This window comes from Malaya genurostris, chromosome 2, assembly GCF_030247185.1.
Source record: "Malaya genurostris strain Urasoe2022 chromosome 2, Malgen_1.1, whole genome shotgun sequence".
NCBI classification, from domain to species: domain Eukaryota; kingdom Metazoa; phylum Arthropoda; class Insecta; order Diptera; family Culicidae; genus Malaya; species Malaya genurostris.
Window position 1 is genome coordinate 232,737,202 of NC_080571.1, and position 24,476 is coordinate 232,761,677.

The 24,476-nt window shown below is 36.6% G+C and overlaps 1 protein-coding gene across 3 annotated transcripts in view; it reads left to right on the plus strand.

Moving 5' to 3' along the window:
* Positions 1–4,250: 4,250 nt before the first annotated feature.
* The window catches only part of LOC131428130 (neural cell adhesion molecule 1-like), a 179,175-nt gene continuing 158,949 nt past the window's right edge, over positions 4,251–24,476 (plus strand). For 2 of the 3 annotated variants that reach the window (XM_058591814.1, XM_058591813.1), the window contains exon 1: positions 4,251–5,425. The gene's annotated coding sequence lies outside the window, so the exon portion shown is untranslated. Of the gene's footprint in view, positions 5,439–24,476 lie in introns of all 3 variants that reach the window. The other variant, XM_058591815.1, reaches the window with a different exon arrangement.

The following is a 24,476-nucleotide window of genomic DNA, read 5'->3' on the forward strand; positions in this document are numbered from 1 at the left end:
TACATAGAATATTAACTCGGTTTTCGTATTCAAAACTATTTAAAGGGGGTTTCAACGATAAGTTGCACTTATCAGCCGTTCATATAACGCTCAATCACTTTTTGAAATTTGCTATGTTTCAAACAGTATCACACATAGAGATTTTTCGATAAAAAGCTTGGAAATTAATGTTTCATTCATGTCAATTCATGTTAACTTGAATTAGGCCGCAGAAAACTTTTTTGTTGTTGTCGCTCATTTGAATCACGATGAAAAACTCTAAAATTATAGTGGTCTTTAACTCCAAAATGGAACTAGTATCGATCGATTTTCACGATTTTTCGGATTCAAAAGAAAGTTATTATGAATAGAATTTCATTAAGATCCAACTTCCAACTGCAATTCCAGAAATATGAGGCCTTTAACCTTATGGTTATTAACCTTCTCCGGAACAGAAAAACTCCACAAAAAAAACTGGCCTATAAATAAACCCAAAAAGGTTATAAATCTTCAAAACTGGTCTCACACATTCATTTCAAATTACCTTCTATGCCCAATATATAAACAGAATCAGGAATACTTTACAAAAATATGGCTAGATTTTATATTTTTATACTCATTTGATAGAACGTTTTGCTGAGAATTTACGAATAGTTTAGGCATCATTTTGTCAAAATTTTTCATTCAATTAGAAAGCGACACCCATATGTAGAATATCCTGCAGTTGAAGTCTTGAATTTGACAGACAGTGAAACTGTTAACTTTGAAGACACTCTTGAATCAGTGCTGGAAAAATTTATATCAAAATATCATCAAATCGTAATCACTAGCGAAGATGATCGCTTGTGATCTTTTCCAATAAAGATCACTAATGATCTGATCTTGTTAAGATCAGTTGATCAGTTATCTTTGAATCACTTCGATCAAAATCAACATTGACCTTCCATCACACAAAATCGGTAGTGATTTTGAGCTACTATTAACACTGATTCAAGTAAGATCAAATCACTGGACGATTCGATCAACTTCGAGCAAAAAATTCACATATGAGCAAGATCAGACATGAGTGCCGATTGATTTACGTCTAAAATCTTGAGAGGTGTGAAAATTAAGGTAGCGCGTATCAATGAGACTTTTAAAATCATGGAAAATTAGTAATTTTGTAGCTTTGGGAAGCTTAGTGATGGATGATAAGGAATATTAAAGGAGCATGTACATCATTGATTTTTGTCAATGAGGATGCTCAAATTGAGGAAAATTGTCAGTTTGTAGCTTTCAGGAATGCTCCTTTAACAGTCCTTATCACCAGAGTTGGGAAAAATATCGGTTTCATTACAGCACGATTACGAAGATTCAACATATGTTCTCGTTTAATACAAACCGTGTTTGATTTCGCCACCTGTTGTTTAATTCATAATAAAATGAATACTAGACGAAGGAGAATGAATGCTAGATGTAGGTTTTATGAAAATAATCAGTTGGGATTGTAATAACATTGATGTAAAATTAGTAAATATACAACAATAAATAGTGATTATAGCGGCAAAAAAATTTGCTTGACTTCCAGCTGGTTGATGCTGATGGTAATGCTCATGCACTTTTCAGATAAAAAAAACGCTATTTGAAATGAATTTGATTTATAAAAGTAACAGGAGCGCAGCATTTGGCGCAGCGTTTGAATTGGCATAGCTAAATCCTGCACTCCTGTTACTTCTGTGTAGGATATTCAAGATAAATAGGGTAATATTATTCAGTTGCACGGCACGCGTTGTGATTGGATTTTTCTTATCATCATAATTATTATTCATTGCAGCATGCATGTTAACACTATTAGCTATTTTTTATGATATTAATCCACCACGACGGTATACATTCCTGGCAATGAAAGAGCCGATATTTTAGCCAAACGTGGTGCTATTGAGGGTGAAATTTATGAGCGACCGATTGCTTTCAACGAATTCTATAGCTCGTCTCGCCAAAGAACACTTGCCAGCTGGCAAGCTTCTTGGGATAGAGATGATCTGGGTCGGTGGATGCACTCAATTATTCCGAATATATCGACAAAGGCATGGTTCAGGGGACTGGATGTGAGTAGGGATTTCATTCGTGTGATGTCCAGACTCATGTCCAATCACTACACGTTAGATGCACATCTCCTTCGAATTGGGCTCTCCGAGACTAATCATTGTGCTTGCGGAGAAGGTTATCGGGATATTGATCATGTCGTTTGGACATGCGTGGAGTATCGTGATGTCAGATCTCAACTAATAAATTCTTTGCGTACCCAAGGTAGACTATCCAATATCCCAGTTCGAGACATTCTTGCTTGTCGTGACCTTTCATACATGAAACTTATTTATCATTTCATAAAGAAAATTGGAGTTTCAATTTAATAAAGGCCCCTTTTAAGACTTAGCTCTGATCCCAGCTGCGTCCATGAGTTCAACCAATAGCTAAATTAGAATAAAAGTTATGTAATGATACAAACAAACTCGAAACAGTTTATGAAATTATCAACAAAATGTCAAAAAAAACAGCTTATTTTATAATTTATAGAAGGTAATCGTTTGGTTCAAATAATATTTCCGAGTAGATTTCATAATTAATGACGAGTTACCTAAGATGATATTTAAGCTATAAGAGAATATGTTTTAATAAATTCAAAACGTTGTGACTATGTTAGAATTAAATTAGGATAAGAATATTATGTAAAAGTGATGCTACGGCGAAGAAAAACGTATGTAAACTGCCTTAAGAAATAAACGTATTTATGAAAAAAAAAACCACGACGGTATTACCGAATAAATTTCAAATACATAACAAAGCATAGAATTTCGATGCGACCGACGAAATAAGCTCACCTAACAAGCCTAAAACTATTGATATCGGATAATCCATATCCGAGAAAATTGAGCGGTAGTCAGTTTTGACGTTTACGTCACTTATACCATCATATCACCGAAACCGCAAGTGACAGTCATTTGAACTTGAATGAACACAGAGTAGCATTAAGACGATCCTAACTTTGTTGAAATGTGGTTGTGATACAAATTACGATGAAGACATTTTCAAATTCCAAGTAAAACCAAAATTTATATTATCGAAAATCATTCGTTTCAAAATTTATTGTAATTTCTACAATAAATATGTAACATGAAAAGATAATACTGCCTTTTTCTATTTACTGTGAATAAAAAAACTTGCTTATTTCCATCCCTGTATTATAATATAAGTGACGTAACCGACTAACCGCACATTTTTCATGGACTGAATTCTTCTGAAGTTGACTCTACCAATTTCGATCAACTTAAACGGTTTATTTGAAAGCTAACAATGTCAATCGAATTCGATATGTGATGTTATATGTAACGTAACCGACAAATCCGAGTGTTTTTCAACGCCACAAAAATTTCTCGGAGATTTTTTTTCATTTCAAAGACATTTTTATTCAGGCCTATTTGCGTACAAGCTTTACGTGGCCGATTGAGCCGATTTTTTAAATATTTTTTTTGTATTCGATCTCGTTGTCACCCTTTTTCTAGGGGGAGAGAAGCTTCCATTTCCCTCCTGCGAGGATTGAGGGGCACTTTGTTCGTGGCTCGTCTCGTCGTCCATTGACGCATCGGTGGCATTGTTGATTTCCGTCATCTTTTCGTTTTCCTTGTTATTCGCAGTCTTGATCTCGTTGCTAGTTACTGTAGAAGCGCCTTGTTATACATTGGTTGCAGCTGCTGGTTGGTTAGATGGTTAAGGTGTTTTTGAAACAGGATTTCTCGGAGATGAAAGAAAACTACCATCAGTTTATTATCTAACCTCACAATACTAATGGCCAAGGATAGAGTCTTACAAAAGTTTTAATAAGACTATTTAAATGTCTGGAGAAAGACATTATCACACCACTAGCTGAATTAAGAAGGGTAGAAACTTCAACCTACGTACTTAGGGCAACACCAACATCCACCTTCGTACGCATATTTCGGCTCGGTGCATTGTATCGTGAACTCCCGAAAATGAATCAATGTCTGCATGAACTTTCGACCATTTTCTCAGCATGTGCCGGAAAATCATCTGTTCCAAATCAAAACATTGAACTTCGAAAAGCCGGTCTGCCGCTCGCTAGAGTTTCCACGTTCCAACTGAGAGTGTGCTCACTCGATGCTCGTCTCCGGCCAACACGAGAGAAAACCGCTCTAGCAGGTCTAGCTGCTGCGAAAAATCCTGCCTAGCCACTGCCGGTAGCTGGAAAATTAGATTCAGTTTATCGGGATTTCTGAACCAGTTCGGTCACACAGTTGATAGCAGCGGTAGTAGCTCATCAACGGGTATGAATTCTGGGGTTCTCCATTCGATCATCTTATCTAGCCCAACGGAAAGCCGGACCACACGGTCATAGTTTATTTTTTGCTCAACGTCGTAGACGCAGAAAGTGGCCTGTGTATGTGTGTTTGTGTATCAAGTGCGCCAACATTATCGTTGCCCCCATTTCTCTGTGAGTGAACGAATATACCCCCCTTGTTTTCCAGCAGCTTGCCGGAGGGCATTTCCCACGTAGAAGCGTATGAAATGCACGGTTTCTAGTTGACAAAATTTGAAAATTAATGCTGGACCGCTTGGAGTGGGGATTTTTTTTTTCTGCAACTCATCATACTTTAGGATGAAAAAAACCGTGGTCGCGGTCGTGGCCGTCAACGTCGTTTGCGTAGTTGGTTAATTTCCTGGAAGTGCTGTGAGTAACGGTTGACCTGCAAAGGGGTCTATTTCTTTCGGGAATTTTTGCGTTTGACCTGACCCCGGCAGTGGATCGTAAGAAGTGGTGTGTGGTTACAAGTAATACAGTGCACGTCAAGTTTTTGAACAGCAAAATAAATATTTAATGATTCGTGAAGGGCGGCATAATTCATCACTTGGAAAAATTACAGCTAAGTGTGTTGCTACTGTAGAAGCTGGGCCACAATCCGAGCCGGAAAGTTATCGCAAGGTGAATGCTGTGTGAAAATATGTGAGGCAGAAAAAGAAAATCACGCCTTTCCGAGAGCCAATGTAGAGCCATAAATCATCCAACTCCGAGCGCTGAACAGAGGATAAAGAAAATTTCGAATTGATTTTCCGATCCGGCTCTCATTCATAGCAAATTGTGATTATTGCTGAAAGTACTGTTCCCGGTATGGATTAAAATCCCCTGCGGCATGACGTGGAGTTCTTTTGATTGCGAGACTGAAAGTGAAGTGTGATGTCGCTGATTGGAGCAAGCAAGCAAGTCACTCTGGAAAAATCCTCGACACACCTGCATACAGTCCGTCTGAGCTGGCGAACGGAGAACAGCGGAAGTTTCACTCCGTCTTCAGGTTCAGCCTAGCCAAGCCAGCAGCAGCATCACCTTTACCGTGTTCATCGTCATCACCGTCGTCGTCATCGTCATCGTCATCGTCTTCGCTATCACAATCGGGTGAGAATAACGAGTACGAGATTGATTAGATTTGTACTGTTACAGATTTTCGATTCGACGCCTCCCAGCTAAAATCTTTTTTCAGAGTAAGACCTTCCCGATCAAGTTACATTGTTCGATAATGTTTATTTTTCTCAGAAATTATGCGGAGATAGCAACAGTTAAATTTCTTAGTATCGGTAACTTTCAACTTCGGAGCGCTATGAGATTGCCCTGTATCGTAATTTCAGTGGAAAAACTTTCTTCATTTTCAACGGTATTACTCAACTGCTACTGAAGACGCATATAATTGATGAGCTTGATGGGCGATCAGATTATCAAATTGTATCCATTTTGAGTTTCTACAGAGCTTCGAATGAAAAACTACAAGGATCAGCCCCATGGGGTTGTTCGAGCCATTGATGTGGAACAAGGGAACCAAAATTTCTAATGATCTACAATAAAAAAAGTTCAATCAATCCGAACCAACACATCATTTGAAGACAAACACGAGAAAAGGTTTTAAGTGCAAATGACAGTTTCTCTTTGTTTACTTTCTCTTTCGAGTATTACGGTCCAATCAGCAATCTTCCCATCTAACACTTCACATAGGATTATAGCAAAAACCATCAACTTTCGATATGCACTATAGAATTTGTTGGAAATTACTGGAATTTGCCGTAATAATTGAAAGAGAAAGTAAACTAAGAGAAACTGTCACTTGCACTTGGGACCTTTTCTAATGTTCATCGAGATTTGTCTTGATTTGCATTTGTTTTATAAGCGACGAAATTGCACCATTATCCCAAATGTATGCAATTATATATTTGTACATACTTGCGATTTTGATAATTAAGTTTCTCTTCGCCAAGCTTGTGTTCAAGTTTTTTATGCAAGCAGTTTTTTTTAGCGTTGAGTTTCTCTACCATTCTGCGATTTCGGTTGAAGCGATAAACTATTTCTCATTATCAATCGAGTTCATATAATATAAATTAGAAATTAATCTTAAGCACTCCAAATTTATCCAGGAGTAGTTGTCAATTTCTCATTGGGAAACGACTTAACATGGCATTCCGAGCTTGCATGACACAAGATCAGAGTATACCAATTAAGGGCTGAGGCCAGTGCGTTTTAGGACGTTTTAAAGGTCTATTTTCACGCTTCAAATCTGATTTTCTCAGAAACGGTGACGAATATAAAAAAACCCAACTGACAATCTCTTAGAAAATTAGTTTAAATTTTTCTGTGAAAATTTCAGAATGATTGTTTGACTTTAGCGGTCGGGAAAGTCTTTTTTCTGAAGGAATAATTGCATAGCTGAAAACGGAAACTTTCAACTTGTTTATTGAATATCTCGCCTTCAAAAGCATGGATCAAAAATCTATCCTGACAATGTCTAGATAATTTAGTTTAGATGCGATTAGTGCATAAAAACATATATGTTGTCGCGATAAAAATTAAGTGAATGTTATTTTTGTAATGGTAAGTCCATTTCTATGGCGGCACCATTTTTTTCTGCTCTTGTATCTTGGTAACGTAACGAAACATGAGAGAGAAATAAAATCGGCTCAGCAAAGCTGCCAAACAAGCGGTAGCTTTATTGGATTTTATGTGATGTAGTCAAACTTGTAACCGAAAATATCAAAACTTTTTACACATTTACGAGAGAGCATGGAGAGAAATGTAATACGCACAGCGAGCAAAACGGTTTCACGCTAACAACTGGCCTCAGCCCTTAAAGCTTCAAATCGTTTCATGACACGTTTTTGTCTTGCCGTCTAGCATCAACCTACCTCTAGCATGCTATGAGTAGGACTGAAACGTTAGCTTCAATTTCGCTTCTATTTATAGATTCGCGTGCTTCCAACAGCTTCGCTTTTGCATCGATTGACTAATCAGAGCGATGCTCTCTCTTTGATACATCGCTTACTCCTTCAAAACCGTCGTCTATGGCAGGGAAATCCGGTATGCCAAATATTTTTAGCAGCCAAATAGGAGACTGCTTGCTACTAATCAAAATTTCAATCAAATATAATTTAAAATACATGGCTTGATACATTCAAATCGAAAAGTAGAAATATTTCCTATCAAATGATGAAATAATATTAATAATTGATACAAAATAGACTGAGCTGTAAGTGCTTAAAACCTGACCACACTTCTACGTGTAGTTTTTCTTGAGTTTCTGATTTGCACCACTATATAGAAATATAGATGGGTTCCACATCAAAAAAAAAATTTTAAGCTTTCGATTAAAATATATCTCCGTAGCTGCTTAAATGTTTATTTTCAATCCAAATGTCGTATATCCATATAAAGATATACACGGAGAAACCGCAGATCAAAAAATTACAATATTGCAATTGTTTTTTTTTTACTCTTACGCCCTGGTTGTTTCAACTAAACTGTGTTGATTTAACTAGCATATCTGTTGATTTTTTCATAACTAATCAGGTAAACGAAATTGCTGTATCCAAATGATGTTATGCTGGCGGATAACGAAGACAGCAAAACGCAGAACAAAAATCCTCTTCATTTCACCAGAAACGTTTTATATTGAAAATTGTCAACAGCAAATGAACGTCATTTATGTCAGTTACGTAGTGGCCGTGAAAGTGTTCAGAAGATGTACTAAATAGGTATTCCTACAATATAAATGTTTTAATTTTATCCGCGAGTAACGTATTTTCGGACAGTTCATGGCAATGTAATTAAAAACACTAAACGCTTAAAAATTTGCTACTAAAGTGAAGCTATTCTAATTGTATTTTCTAGAAAGTGCATCTGTAGCATAAGGCATATCAGCAACATTCTGAAAAACGGAATCAAAAAGCCTCTTCCAGCGAACCACTCTGCTAGTGGAGGCAAAAAATCTCAATGCCCAGTGAACATTTTGATGGTGAAATCCCTCTTGGGAATTTTAATCTTTTGTTGCATTCATCTATAAGTTTTGTGATAAAGCTATAAGCAGCTACTTAGGCAAAATTTCCTAGTTCAAGCGGTGAACTATTAGTTGCCCCCTGAAGAAACTAGCAGTACAAAATATGTATTGTAGAGACAGACGTCTTTAGTTCAAATAACTGAACAATTGGTTGAAACAATTGAGACATTTTCTGTTTTCATGCATACATGTAACTTTGCTGAGATTGTATCATTGTTCAGTTGCACGAGTGACACCTCATTGAAACGTTTCATTTTCCGCCTAGAGTGCATGTCATTGCTCAACTGTAACGTTTCATTACTCGTTTGTTGTGTGTGTCTTTTTTGGGTGTCATTGCTAAACTGCCAGCACGATAAATCACAAATTATAGTTTAGTTTAAGGTGGGGTAGGGTCTAAATGATGAAAAAACATAATTTTTGCGATTTTTTTTTCAGAACTATCGTTCAACAAAACAAATTCATATGTTTTGCATAATTAAGCATCATTCGAACAGTGAAACATCATTTGTAGCTGTAAAACCTGTGCAGTAGTTTTTAAATAGCGAGGTACACGGATTTTCTAAACCTACTTTCGAGAAAAACGCGTTTAAAGTTTTTTGTCTATTAAATCCTTTTTTTTCCTTTATAATTTGTTATAATGAAATAATTCTAGAATTTTTTGTCAATTTTCTATGTCAACCGAAGTATAAATCATGGGCCTGTGCGCCGAACGCTTACTTTTTCGCACAGATAAATACTCATTACTTGCTGAGTTTGGTTCCGATTGGCTTAACAATTTTACAGAATATTCTTGAAATGTTTTACTATAAGAATGTACAAAAAAAAATGATTTTTCAAATGTGTTAGACCTTATCCGCCCCTAAAACAACAATCGATAAGTTGTACCAAATAGTAACCGATCAAATTCAGAAAAACAACTTATATTTTAGTTTTTTCGCGACCGCTGGCTTTTCCGTGTACATTTATACTACACCAACAGCACTAATCTACACTTATAGCACTAATCCGTGTAGATTTATACTACACTGATAGCTAATTATTCGGGAATTTATTATTTTGTCACTTTTTGACTTTCTCATATAAAAAGGCTATGCAATCATTGTGAATATCAACTTTTGAACGAAGACTTTGAGTGTCATAACCCATCCGACTTAGTTCGTCGAGATCACAAAATGTCTGTGTGTGTATGTGTGTGAATGTATGTAGGGCTGTAAGTTAGTGACAAAAAATGTCACTCAATGTTCACAGAGATGGCTGAACCGATTTTCACAAACTCAGATTAAAAAAAGGTCTTATGGTTCCATAGCTCGCTATTGAATTTCATCTCTATCCGACTACCGGTTCCGGAATTACAAGGTAATATGTGCAAATCTATGGAAAAATTCGCAATCAATTTTCTCGGAAGTTGCCCAACCGATTTTCACAAACTAAGATGCAAGTTCCCGGATAGTTGATCTAGATCCAGATCCGGTTTCAGTATTACAGCGCGATAAGTTAAAAATTTTCAATTTCATGATTTTCTTTTTCACAAGCGATGGCAAAATGAGGAACAAATTTGTATAGAACTCACTGGTAAATTCACCTACTCCCCGGTTTCCGCTTCCGAAAACACGAAAACAATAGCGAAGAAAAAAAGCTTCAAAAACGAAACTCACTTCGATTTCTCAGCAATGGTTGAACCGATTTTCACAAATCTTGATTCAAATTAAAGCTCTCGTTGTCTCAAAAGATACTGTGCAATTTTGTAATAATTATGATTTCGGCTTTAGTAGTCTGTTAACCCTTATGCACTCGAATGGGTACCCGGGTACCTTTTCGAATTTCAAAATAAGAAATTTCTGAGTTAGGTTTAAACTAAGATTCTGCAATTCGGTCAATTCCAAGAACTAGTTGGACCATAACTTCTCATGCTTTGACTTTTCATTTTACAGTAAGGGGGGTCGAATGGGGGGGCTCAAATTTTTTTTATTACGTAAACACCCGAATGGGTACCCGGGTACCCACAAATAAAAATGCTTGTAACTAAGGCAAATTCCATCCGATTTGAATTTTTTCAGTACGGGTAAATTCAGAAATTTATCCACTTTTCGATGGCCGTGTATATTGCTGTAGTAGGTTCTTCTGGTTCCCGTTAATCCGGATTTCCGTAGAATGTTCCGACACTTGTGTTTTCCACCATAAATGTCATTTACTAATTTGAAACTTTTCCAAACCAGCTATTTGAGAAAGGCCGTACCAAAATGAACCTTTTGTAGAAAAATGACGTCATCTAAAGGGTAGTTGGCCTATTCTGGACTCACTCTCATAGAACGAAAAAAAGGAAATATAAATGAGAACGAAACTGTTTGGGAAGTAACTTCGTGATGTTTCGAAATGTTTGTTGCCAGAATTAAAAATTGTATTGCGTGCTCCTCGCAATAGGCCTGAAGTACATAATAATTTTCAAACTGAAGATAAGAAAGTGAAGTATATAAGGGAACATACATAAAGTACGTCACGCGTTTAGGGGGGAGAGGTTTCAAAAATACGTGACAATACATGGTGAAAAGATTGAGAAATGCTCGACAAAGGGGGAAAGGAGTGGTAGAAAAATTCAAAATTTTATGTTACGTACATAACGGATGCCCCCTGAAATATATAAACATAACAACTCAGCATAGCACTTGATTTCATATAGCAATTCTTAGATAAGATTACAAAAATACGTGAAATCCGTGTATAAATGCCTCGATGTCGGAACTCATTTAGGATATCCGGGTTCCTGGGAACCAGGAGCACCATGTCCATCTTTATGGGTACCAATCCCAAAGAGCTTAAGTTCCTGAATCCAACAGTGCTAAAATTACTTCAATCGGTTGAAAAATGCTCAACTTACAGCGATTTAAAAAAATGGGTACCCGGGTACCCATTCGGGTGGTTAAAGGTGTTTTTTTTTTCGAGTGCACAACGGTTAAATAAGAACGGCTGTTATATGCTGCCCGACGTTTCGGCCACTGGTTACGGTCTTTTCCAAGGGATTTTCTAATCCCCAAAAAATGTTTGCAAAATATCTGTCCGGTCGGTTCTGAATTTATATGGCGATGAGTGTGAATACTTTCAAACCGTCATACAAAATGACGATACAAAACCGGTACGCGCTGGAACGGATACACAGCCTTTCGAACGAAGCATACAACGTGCTTTGGTCAAGTTCGTCTAGCGTGCAGGGTTGTCATACTGTATTGTTCAGGAGAAAAATCCGTAAATCTGTATTGGGAGATCAAAATTCCGTATTGAAAATCAGTATATGAAAATGATAAGAAATTGAAGCGCAACGAAATGAAAAAGTCATTGAATAAAATATGGAAATGACAGCTATTTTTTGTTTAGCGATTGCGTTTATTGTAATGTAATTGGCAATCATCTCTTTTTTACTTTCTTGCATTATGACCAACGCCACCGTCTATCCATCTTATCAGAAGAAGTTTTAGAAAATATAAAGGTTTACGATAAAATAATTGCATAAAAGATTATATAGATAAACCGTCATTAGCAGATGGATCCATTTGTAGTTTTAACCATCCTTGATATTCTCTTTTATTCAATTTGTACCCAAAGTGATATTATCACAAAATCATGATAACAAATTATTCTATAAAATTATTTAGTCATTCTCATATAGAAAGTTTATGCAATCACTTCAAAAAAAAAATTGAAAATTGGTCCGGATGGCGTGGAGTGTTCTTTACCATTCGACACAGTTCATCGAACTGAGTACTGCCTGTGTGTCAAATAATGTCATTCATTTTCTCAGATATTGTTAGCCGATTTTTACAAACTTAGGCTAAAATAGAATAAATCCCATAGACCCATAGGTTGCTATCGAATTTCATCATGCTCTCATAAGGTAAAGTGTGTTTAAAATTTCAAACCATCATTTAGTGAGACGATACAAAAAAGGATAGAATTCTTTTAGATTTGACTCATAACTGATTAAATTTGTAGGTTTTATTTGTTACTTACTAAACGCACCGACTTCAGCTATACCGGTTTCTGAAATACTAGAAATAGTGGTCAGAAACTCTAAAGCGAAGCTCACTCAATTTTCTCAGAGATTTTTTGATCGATTTTCACCAACCTAGGCCCAGATGAAAGGTCCTATAGTTTCACAGGCTGCTGTTGAATTTCATCCGGGTCCGACTTTTGGTTCCGGAACTATAAGGTGAAGTGTGTTTAAAATTTCAAACCATCATGTGTCATGTGCGTCGATGCAAAATAAAGCAGATTTCTCATTAATTTGACATAACTATTTATAAATTGAAAAAAACAACAATTTGATATAATGTACACTAGGTGGATTAAACAAGATTTTTTTTTCTACCACATCATAGCGTTAAAATAAACATTTGAGTAAAAATTATCTAATCTATCCCTTTCAGAAAAAATTGTTTCTTGGTTAGCAACACTGCGACAACCAATGAAAATCTTGCAAACGTTGTTTTAAGTTTTCTGTAAAATTTTTTAAACTCCAATCCAATCCAAAACATATCTTTTTCAACAATTTCCGAAAGTTTACCCATTGTATCTCCGTCCTGTCCAATAATGCAATAAACTTTTTCAACTACCAGTTACATATACCAACTACATATCAAAACACGTGCTTAATCCATCTAGCAGTGAGATGATACCTTTTTGTAAGAACATTTTTTGGTGTGAAATGAATCTTGAAGATTTTTTGGGTATCGTCATGATTCGAATTTTGAAAATTAGTGTAGCCATCTATGAAAAATCGTAGTGCGTTCCAAATAAAATTTTTTAGTATCTTCCGGGATTGAAAACCGAATATCGGTAAAACTGAAATAAGTTTATTTGGTCATCGACTCTGTAAACCTGATAAATTTTTTTTTACACTCATCACTCTGTATCTCCTGAACCAGAAGTCTGATTAAAAGCAAAAGGATCTTATGGGCCCTTGAGACCTTTCATTTGAATATTAGATGGACATAATCGGTTCAGCCATCTACGAGCAAAATGAGTGACATTATTTTAATTTCATTACATATATAATCCTGTAGATCCGGAACCAGAAGTCGGATCCAAATAAAATTCAGAAATATTATATGTGAACATAGGACTGTTCATATGAGTCCAAGTTTGTAGAAATAAGTTCAGCCATTTCCGAGAAATAGTAATGAAATTATTTTCCACTCATAAATTTGCTCATCTCGACGAACTTCTAGGAATGGAATAAGGTTGTAAGAAGTTGTGTTCTTCCAGTTATTCTTGCGAGCAGTATAGATCAATGTAAATATTAAATTGTTTTGAATTTGAAAATACTGTAATTTTTCTAATACATATGTCATGTTCGAACTATTATGTTGTCAAAAACGAACCGTGCTAAAACCGAAACATCATGAAAAAAGGTTCTGTGCATAGTCTTTTAGGTGCTAGAAAACCATTGCATAAAACAGTATTGATAATCGTGATTCACGTTGCTCCGAAACATCACTTTATCATCAAGCACGTAAAACTCCTACTACTGGAATAAGGCGAAAAGTCGATATCTCCGTTAAAAATGAACGGATTTCAACAATCTATGGTTCGTTGGATACCCATTATCGCATGGTCTAAATCCTAGGTGTAGAGCGAGAAGACTAGTGTTTGTTGTCTGATGAACAGAGAAGATGTTTGGATATGGGATACCGGTCGTGAGGCGGCTAGGATTTAGACCATGTTCGATGTACGTTGTACAATAGCCAGCCGTGTGTTAGAGCTGTGTCTATCACAAGGCTTAGGGTGGCGAAATGGTAGCGCGTATGCACGGAATGCATAAGAACGCAGGTTCGAGTCCTGTCTCTGAGCGTAATTTCATCCAAAAAATCATCTTTTCTGTGAGTTTCTCATTCATTTGGCTTCTCCTATATAAGCAGTGTATCAAAAATAAGCTATCCACAAATCTTTCTTTCAAATTTTTATAAAAAAACGATATTTTATTCAAACCAAAAAATGTTCCGTTAAACTTGAGCATAATGAAAACCGAATGAAATATAAGTTTTTCCTTCACGAATTTTCGAACTCTTCTTCAACTTCTGGACAAGTGTTGCATCGCATTTTTTGGACGCTTGAGCCCAAATTTTTTTGAGCTCCTGCATGTTCCCAGCTACCTTACCAGTCTTCTTGATGACCCTCTTCACGATTGCCCAGTACCGTTCGATGGGTCGAAGCTGAGGGCAGTTTGGTGGATTGATATTTTTCTCAACGAAATGTATACCCTTTTTCGCAAGCCAATTGAGAGTGGTTTTGGCATAGTGAGCCGACGATAAATCCGGCTAAAACAGTGGAGGTGTACTATGCTTCTTATATAAAGACAGCAATCTCTTCTGGAGACACCCAGATCGATAGATTCCTGCATTTATAGTTCCGGTAGTGTAAAAATGGTTGATTTCAAACCACAGCAACATACTGCTTGCCATACCAGTACCTTTCGATCGAATTTCTTCACTTGCATCGACCTGTCCGCATCGTTCACATCCTCCCCAACGACGACAGTAAAGTAGACCTGGAAGGGTTTTTGAGTCCTCCTTTACATAAGTCTCAACGTACTTCAAAACGCATGCATCCGGACACTGCAAAAGACGCGAATACAATTTCCGGGCCCATGTTGCTGCTCGCTTCTTCTGTTCTACACTTTGTTTCGAGATTTTCTGTTTCTTGTAGGCTTTCAGGTGAGTTCGCCTCTTGATACGCTGGATCATTCCGACACTCGTTCCTGCTTTTTAAGTCAAATCAAGTATTGACATTGATTTATTTTTAATGATTAGAGCTACCACTTTCTGGTCCAGTTTCGGGTTGGAAGAACCGGGTTTTGTGCCTCTTCCTGGTAGCTCATCCAAAGAATAGTGTTCCCCAAACTTATTAATGATGGTTTTAACACTGGCATGATGATTTCCAAACCGCTTCGCCAATTTTCGCATAGTAATACCTTTCTCACTTAGCTATGTGTCCAGAAACTTAATTTTCACTTCCTTTTCAATACGCGACATTTTAAAAACGCAGAGTTTCAACCGCACAAACAAATAAACAAACGAACGCACAGCATACTGTGATCTGAGCATACAAAACCATCGCAAATACCTGCGTACAACACTAATGTATGTGGATAGCTTAATTTCGATACGCTCCTTATGTTTCCGCACAGTCATTGCAAAAACTAAACTGAGTCGATTGGTATATGCCAGTGTAACAAAGTTTGAAGTAAACGAAGAAAATTAATTGTCCGGAAGGATCACAGTAAGCGTCGTACTGGAACCTAATCCAACCAAATTGAACACTAAAACAAAACCGAAGAACCGAAACATGAGCTCAGAATTTTTACAGGAAGATTCTCACTAGGTAGCGAAAAACTCGTCGATGCATGCTAACAAATGATGAAACTCTCAACTGCTTCACGAGCATTAGTTGAAAGTAATTGCCGGCTCGAGAAGACATCCCCAGCAGATCCCTTCCATCTGCTAATAAAATTCGGATTTAGCAAGCGATTTGAAACTGTGGCCAAAAAACTAAAGATTTCGATACAAGTCACTCTTAGCAAAAATGAGATGCACAAGAATGCTTTCTACTATTCATCAAAAAACACCTGATGAGATTTGGCTAACTGTCACTACAGTCGATTATGGAAGCTTATATTTTTTTCTGTTCAACTGCTCTATTTCATCACTACCTTTAAGACATAACATTGATATCGTACTTCCTAATACGTAGTGAATTGAATAGAACTCTTAAAAAAATAACAAGTGATAACAATCAGTGCGCAGCTCAGCAACAAACCCTGGAATCAAGTGTTTCAAGAATTGGCTTTTCGAAACAAAAAATTATTTAAACTGATTTAAATTAAAATACCAATTGATCTATCGGATAGATCGACAGAGCATGTTAAGTTTTGAGTTCATAAAATGTCTAAAACATCAATAAAAGTGTGATATTTTTTGGTATTCTGACGTTCATGGACTTCGATCGAAAAACAGTGTAATAATACGTCTTTAATCAAGACCTTCATCATCACAAAATGTCCACTCCATAACTCATGCTAGCCAATCATTATACTAAACTAAATAACCAACTTATTATCTCTCACAGTAATCGAAAGTTGCACGCTTGTTCAGCAATTACACACAATGTAAACGGAGAATCGATTGAAAATATTACGTGCTGCATTCAATCGATTCCCATGACTTTATACTTATGGACACTCCCAATCAACATACACCACTACCATTAGCGTTGTGATCGAAAAATTGTACCATGTCGTGCTTCAATGTCATTTCCTGCATTCCAACCAAACGAATAGGTAATTACAGCTTTCAGTTAGTCAGAGCCAGTTTGATTTTTAGCCCTCATTTGCTTGGATTTAAATTTGGTCATTACGAATATCGATTACCACTCGACAGTACGTGTACTATATTATCATCATATCGATGTTAATAATATGTTAACTTAATTTTCTCTCATGAAACAGTGATTTAAAGTACCAGTACAGGGTAACTCAACTCGTGTCAAAGTCAGTCTGTCTGACTTCTTATTCTATCATTTGATTCCGTTTTCAGAAGTGCGACTGCTGGAAAACCGAACATTCTAACTAAGACCGTCAAACCGATGGAAAATGGGCCAACGTAGTCGATATTGATGTTTTCGATTGGTACACAGTTGTTGCTTAAATTGTCATTGGTCAACAACCACGCGTTTCCATGTTTTACAAGCAAATGGAGACCCTTGGTCATTTGAAAATTAACATTTTCACCACGGACAGGCTCCGCACAATTCCAATTCAAAATCAAGTAAATATAGGGGAAAACGCATCCCCGAGGCATAATGCACCTTTTGCTTTTCTCAAAAGTTGCCAATTTTTTTTCACTGAAATTTTCATGAAACTGTAAGTCCGCTATAACAACAGATTACTATAAAATTTTGTTAGCGATGGTTCAATCATATCTGGAAAACTTAAAAAAAAACAATTATGTCTCTGTTATGAGTAATTCTTGATTCTCGTTCCATAGTAATTTTCTAGGGTGAGGAAGACGATTTTAATTTTGTAACCAGTGAACTTATTTGCCAATCATTCGGGTTTCTGAAATTAGTTCTAATACAGACGATGTATTTGCAGTTTTCTAGAAAAATCGTCAAATTTATCGTCTCATATTTTTTAGGGCAAAACGACCCGAATTGTGTGAAGCAAAATGCTCAAGAATTCGCTTACAACAATTATCCATAAGTTATCAATTTAATGAATGATAGTGAACAATCTTTGACCTGGCAAATATTTTGTCAACGAAAAGTCTAAAGCTTTCTTTAAATAAGAAGAAGAAGCTTTATGAGGGTGCATATTGCCCCGTGGTTGTCATAAGCTTTAATCCGTTGTTTTGATGAATGTTTACCCGTTGTTTAAGATCATCCTGCCTCTATGTTCAGATAATCTTCACTTCGCGTAATTTAAAACGTATATTTTTCATGTTTTCCTCGATCGGGCGTCATGCCCCGCATATATTTCGATAGAAAATTTTTAAGGGTTTTGAAAAATGAGATAAAAAAAATGTATTTTTCAATGTATTCAGTGAGTATTTGTACGTAATTTTGAGAAATAATGATTACGGAAGATAGTCATGCATGAAACTCTTCCGTGTTATTCTCTATAGTTAAGATTTAGCTACATTTCCTTAGGGGGTGCATTTTACCCCATATACCCCTAGGTGCTGTTATTGATTGTATAGATAATTTTTCCCAATTCCACATCAGAATAAACACAATGTTTCGCGTGGGAAAAAGGTCATTTGGAATGAAATAATTTACCAGAACGGTCGTTTGACAAAACGGTAGGTTGGCTCAAAGGCAATTGGCATAAAGTGCCATTTGTCAAAAAGTTACTTAAAATTAAAGCTTGCTTCAAATAGAATTGGAACAAAGACAATTGCCTGTATTTCAGTTATTTATTATTGAATTCAAGATCTTTTTACCTTTTTTTATAAATACAAGAAATAGGTATAGAATTCGCTCAAACTTTAGAAAAATTTTCCGAGGCCCGGAGGGCCGAGTGCCATAAACCAATCGATTCAACTCGACAAACTGAGCAAATGTCCGTGTGTGTGTGTGTGTGTATGTATGTGTGTTGTCAACTAAGAGGTCGAGATCTCAGAGATGGTTGGACCGATTTTGATCACACTAGTCGCAAATGAAAGGTCTCCCCGTCACCCAGAACGCTATTGAATGGTTTTGAGATCGGATGTTTAATTTTTGAGTTATGCGAAGTTTTATGTCAAAATTTTCAGTATCTGTAACAATTGACCTTCAAAACAGAATATATTTTCAGACTTAGATTCCGCACAGTAATACCTATCCAAATAAGCCATAGATTGTTAAAATCCGTAAATTTTTAACGGAGATATCGAAATTTTTGTGTAAGCGACTTTTTCCCCTATTCCAGCAGTAGAAGTTTTGAGCGCTGTCTGGCAAAGAAATGCTTGGGAGCAACATAAAACACGATTTTTTATACTGTTACATACATTTGTTTCTAAGTACTCAAAAGACTGTGTACAGCATGATAATTTGCCTCGGGCCGATTTTAGCACGGTTCGTTTTTGGCAACATAATCGTTCGAATATGACATATGTAAACCAGATGATGGCAGAATTTTCGAGTTGAAATCAATTCCATAATCATATTGTTTTAAACTACGTACAGCAATAAATGATGGAAGAACATAACAGCCATATACCATTCGACTCAGTTCGTCGAGATCAGCAAATGCGCGTGTGACAAAAAATTTCACTCAATTTTTTTAGGAGATAATTCAACCGTTTCCTGCAAACTCAGATTCATATGAAAAGTCGTATACTCCCAAACAAGGTTCCTGAATTATGTTTGGTTCCGACCTCTGGTTCCGGAACTACAGGATGACATGTGAAACGAAATTAAATCTGTGTAACTCATTTTTCTCGTAGATGGCTAAACCGATCTAAGATTCAAATGAAAAGTTCTAAGATTCTATAAAACATTTTTCAGCCAAATCCAACTTTCGATTTTGGAGACCCTGTATCTTAGTATAAAAATTTCTATTTCACATAAATTAATCAGGTTCATCGGGTTAGCAGATTTGGATAGTCGATAACCAAATAAAATTATTTCAGTTTTAGTGGTATTCAGTTTTCGTTTCGGAAGGTACCCAAAATTTAACTCGCACTACGATTCCTCAAAGATGTCTACATTGATTTTCAAACATTTTGAAACAAATGTAAACTATACAGCTACTCAGGTGAATTTGTCTGACTTCAACTACACCGAATTTTGAATTCCGGTTCCAGTATCGAATCGTTTCTCAAAGCTCAATCGTTTTCTCAAAAAAGCCAAATCGAATTTCAGAAACAAAAGTTCAAATTAAAATAAATCCAATTATATCCAATTCTGACTTCCGATTCTTGAATTGTAGGAAGATGAATTTTTAAAATTCAAAGCGATATAGAAGATGACAATCCCAAAAAGCTTCAAAGTTGGACTCGAAAGTATTGCAATTTATTCGTCATATGGCCATACGAATCGGTTTGGGTTATACTGGTTCCTGAATACCAGCTCTGGAAATTACCCTAAACTCTAAAGTGAAAATTACTTCGACATATCATGGAATGTTTAATCGATTGTTACACTTCAAGATTCAAATTCGATCCGATTTGCAGTTTCGACATTACAGAGTAATGAGTGATTAAAATCTCCAATTGCCACTTAAAACGACTGACATTAGAATAATGTCATGAAAACTGAAACACCGAAAAATATTCATGCAAAAAACACATGCGAATTGATAAAAAAAAAAGGTATCATCTCACTGCTACGTGAATTAGGCACATTTTTTATACAAATGTAGCGTTTTCTTCATACTTTTAAGAAAAAATACGGATAAAATTCTCGAATTTTTCCTGTAACACGGCTCATTAGGCGGCGCACACCTTCTTCGTCCATCGTTCTAGCTATCTTATTCCACCACGTCGTCATCTGATTGATGTCTGTGACAACCTTTCCCTTTGCCTTGAGTCTCCTCCTGCCCAGTATTTCTCAATAGGGCGAAACTGGGGGCAGTTGGGTGGGTTAAGGTTTTTCGGAACAAACTGGACCCCTTTCTCTGCATACCATTCTTGAACGACTTTGCTGTAATGACAGCTTGTCAAATCTACACAGTTCGAAAAAATCTTGTGATTTTACATCTTATAAGATGCACATAAATGGAGCGTCGTATTTCATACAAATTTATATTCAAGAATATGGAAAATTGTGTGATTTGAAAATTACATGTCTTAAATTCGAATGAAATAAAAAACAAAAATTCGATAGCAGCAGCACGACTTGAACCGAGAAACATCAGATCACAAGCACATCGGTTATTCGACTGGACCGCAGAGCTCTTTTCTGTTCATTGAATAATTGATAAATATAAATCCATACAGCGGCACTTGGTAGCCGAGGACAAATTACACTCGGAGTATGTAAAATTCTGTGTGAATGGAATATTGCGTCATTTTAAAAATTTAGTAGTTGTGAATTATATTGTTTATAGAATTCTGTCACCTGTAAAATTCATTATTTTTTTCTGTGTAGCCAAAACATTACGGGATGGTCGTAGGATCGGATGAACGGCAAAATTCGTATTTTGAAACACTCTTTTTGGTATAGTTTCGATGTCATTATCTTATTTGTAACGAAAACTTTCGTTTTTTGCCACAGCTGCAAATGCCCTGCCAAATCATAAATTTTCTTGCAAATTTGTCGGCAAAAACAAATTTAAATTTGGCTGGAACATCCCCCCGAACCGTTGCCAAGGAAAATTTTTGACCTGGGATTTGCCGAAGTCAGCCTTGACATAGGTTTCATCGTCCATCAGAAGACACCCGTCGAACTTGGTCAGCACTTGGTTCCGAGCACGAATTTTGACCACACTATTCTGTTTTATGGTCCGATTTGGCTGTTTGCTAGCTCGATACGACTTGATTCCTTCCCGGAGTCGAGTTCTTCTCACGGTACTATGGGCAGCACCGAATTTTTTGGCCAAATCACGGTCCGACAGACTAGGACTCTTAATCGTCTTCAAAATCTTACCACGCAGTTTCCGGTCGACGGTTTCACTCCGACGATTGGCTTGAGGCTTCCGAATCGTCGTCAATGTTTCCTTATATCGTTTGATAACGCGCCATATGGTATTTCTGGGCAATTTCAGCTGTTTAGCTAGCCTAGATGACCACAATGGATTTTCCAAATAACTGTGTACAATTTTTTCCCTTCTTTCGGATTCCATGTTGATTGTTTACAAAATACAGTCGATTTGCGGAATGTCAAAAATCATACGTGAAGCTGACACAATTCCCGACTCGTGGGCACCAAGAACTTCCAAATCCATCCACCAGGAGCGCCACAATATGAGCAAAAGTTTGTTCCAATTCTAAATGAAGCAAGCTTTATAACAGCAGTATCACACAATTGTCGAACTATTTTTTCTTCGGTATTGTTTCTTACAGTCGGAGCAAAGACGTTGCATTCAACTTTACCACAATTCGTTGATTGAGAGTCGACTACTCCGCCAATTAACATGACGACTCAACTGATGAATTTTGATTTAGAAAATTACGATATAAAGAAGAACGAGTTCTTCAGAAGTGAATTGATCTAATCTAAAGGACTTGTTAGTTGGTGCACAAAAATTATTTTGTCCATCCAGATCCCCGATTTGTGGATGTACTGAAAATAATGGTCAAAAAAAATAATGAAAATAATGGTCAAAAAAATGGTCAAATGGTCAAATGGAATTGAACTTCGCGACGTCGTATGACTACAAATGTCGAAACATTTTTTTTTAACTCAACGCAAAAAAATGTTACAGGACCGAATACTTAACGTATCTAGAAGGAAATCGATGCCGTCAAATATATTCCTCATATCAACGACTTTAAAAAGGAAGGAGCATTATAGGCGTAAAAAATGTTGAAAGAATTCATTTCTTCACGGTTATGGTTGCGTTCAACTGTCACAAGGCTACTCGGCAGGATGTCAACTTTTTGTAAAATGCAACATAGGAATAGGAAGGAATAATTCTTCCATTGAAACTTAACTTTATATTTTTGTGTTGCCATTTGAAATTTGCCCAATTTCTATGGATTCTTTAAGTTGTTGATTTTAATATTTTCATTTTTTGAGTTTCACAAAACTTTTACCTTAATTTTTTTTTTATTTAAAGCGAACAGCACAATTAGAACATAATGTGATATCAATTGAAAATTTAATGAGTTGATATCATATTAAAATTTGAATCTGATGTTGATTTGTTCTCATTTTAAAGTTAGACTTCACTCGGGAAGCGGCATGATTTTTTCTCTTTAATACTCGTTGAAACCAAACATTTCATAAAACTACAATTTTGAGTTATTTGTGATTATTTGATACTACTGAAAATTTAATCATAAATTACTAATCATATTTTCGATATCATGGAGGAAAAAATATGTTGTTGGGTTTAGTTCAACGAGAGATATTTACGATTAAATTCTACCCATTCTTGTACAGGGTAAATTTTAAAGAGGCGCCTCATAGTAAAGTAAGTCGTATTCACAACAAAATTACCCAAAAAATTGTTGTCAGACGGTTAAATTTACTTTTACCGAAGAGAAACATTCATGGTTGGCAACTTTAACACAGAAAAATCAGAGAAAAAACGGCGTGAACGTACGATGCTGTGCCCGATTGATAATTTATTTAGTACATACTGTACAGATCTTCGCGACCGAGAAAAGGACTCAGTTTGTGACATCTTAATAGCCTATCACAACGCATCATTTATGGATAAATCTATTGAAAAGCTTCTCGCGAATGGTGAACACGTTCACCGGTTATTACACTTACCGTCGGTATGCCGAGAAAGGACGTGCTCATTCATTCATCGCGGCATGGATGTATTCCTATATGAAGTAGAATACGGATATGGAAACATATTGCCCTAACCTACGTTCACTCGATACAACGCAACACAGGGCTGGCAACGGCAGCGATACTTCGGCTAACTGATGAGAATTTTCCGCCAACCAACGACAATGTTCAAACTTCAAGAAAAAAAGTATCTTTATCCACCTAACAGTACGCCTTTGCATTACACTGCGACGATAGATAATACGTAACTAACATTTGTGCCAGAATGTTTCGATGTTGAACCGAATAAAGGCAATCTGCGTTCGAAGCACCGGAGACTAACATGGCCATCATTACTTCTGAGAAAACCAAACCAAAACTATCGAACTGTATATGGATTCCAAACGGAAACGGCACCTATCAACCCTTGTCTATATCAGATCTAACAGCTTATGGTGACATAACACCTTCCCTTTGAACCTAAATTAAGTTACCCTTGTCGGTTTCAAACAAGCAAATAAACATACCGGCGAGTTCGTTTACCGATTACATCGAAACGTGTCAAACCAGTACAAACTTTGAACCCAGGTTCTTCGAGCCCATAGAATTTAGATTTCGGAATGACCGCAAAGTCTTTCCAAACGAAAAAAAAAGGAAAAAGCACCGCCAGACGCTACCAAACTAACCGCTGTAGATCATAACATAAAACATGACGCTGATAGGCTTGCGGATCCTTGTGTGCCGCATGTGCGCCGGCACACGGCACATGTGTTTCGTGTAGGGATGACAGGCCAAAAAATAAAACCCGTCCATAATACTATATCTGAGCACAGTCTAATTTTCCGTGAGCACCGCAGGCGAGATGGAAAATTTGTGCAATCCAACCGCACAGCAAGCAGCCAAACCCGACGGCCTGTTGTAGGGTCGAGCATGGTAGTTAGAAAAAAAAGCAACACCACGCAACAGCAGGTGAAATTTCCATACCTAATCAAGCAAAAACTCTAAAGGGGTTCGACGGAGGAGAAAAAACACAAAAGGGAAATAGAATGAATATTTACATACACTCGGGCGGTTCGATTCCGCAGCCGGGTTTCGTTCTCCTGTTTAACGGTAGTGGTTTCAAGTATTTCAATCAATTTGGTAGGATCTATTTTTACGCGGGTAATCAAAATGAGAGCCCTTCGCGCTTTTCCGGACCGGTTAATTTCCGTGGCAGAGCAA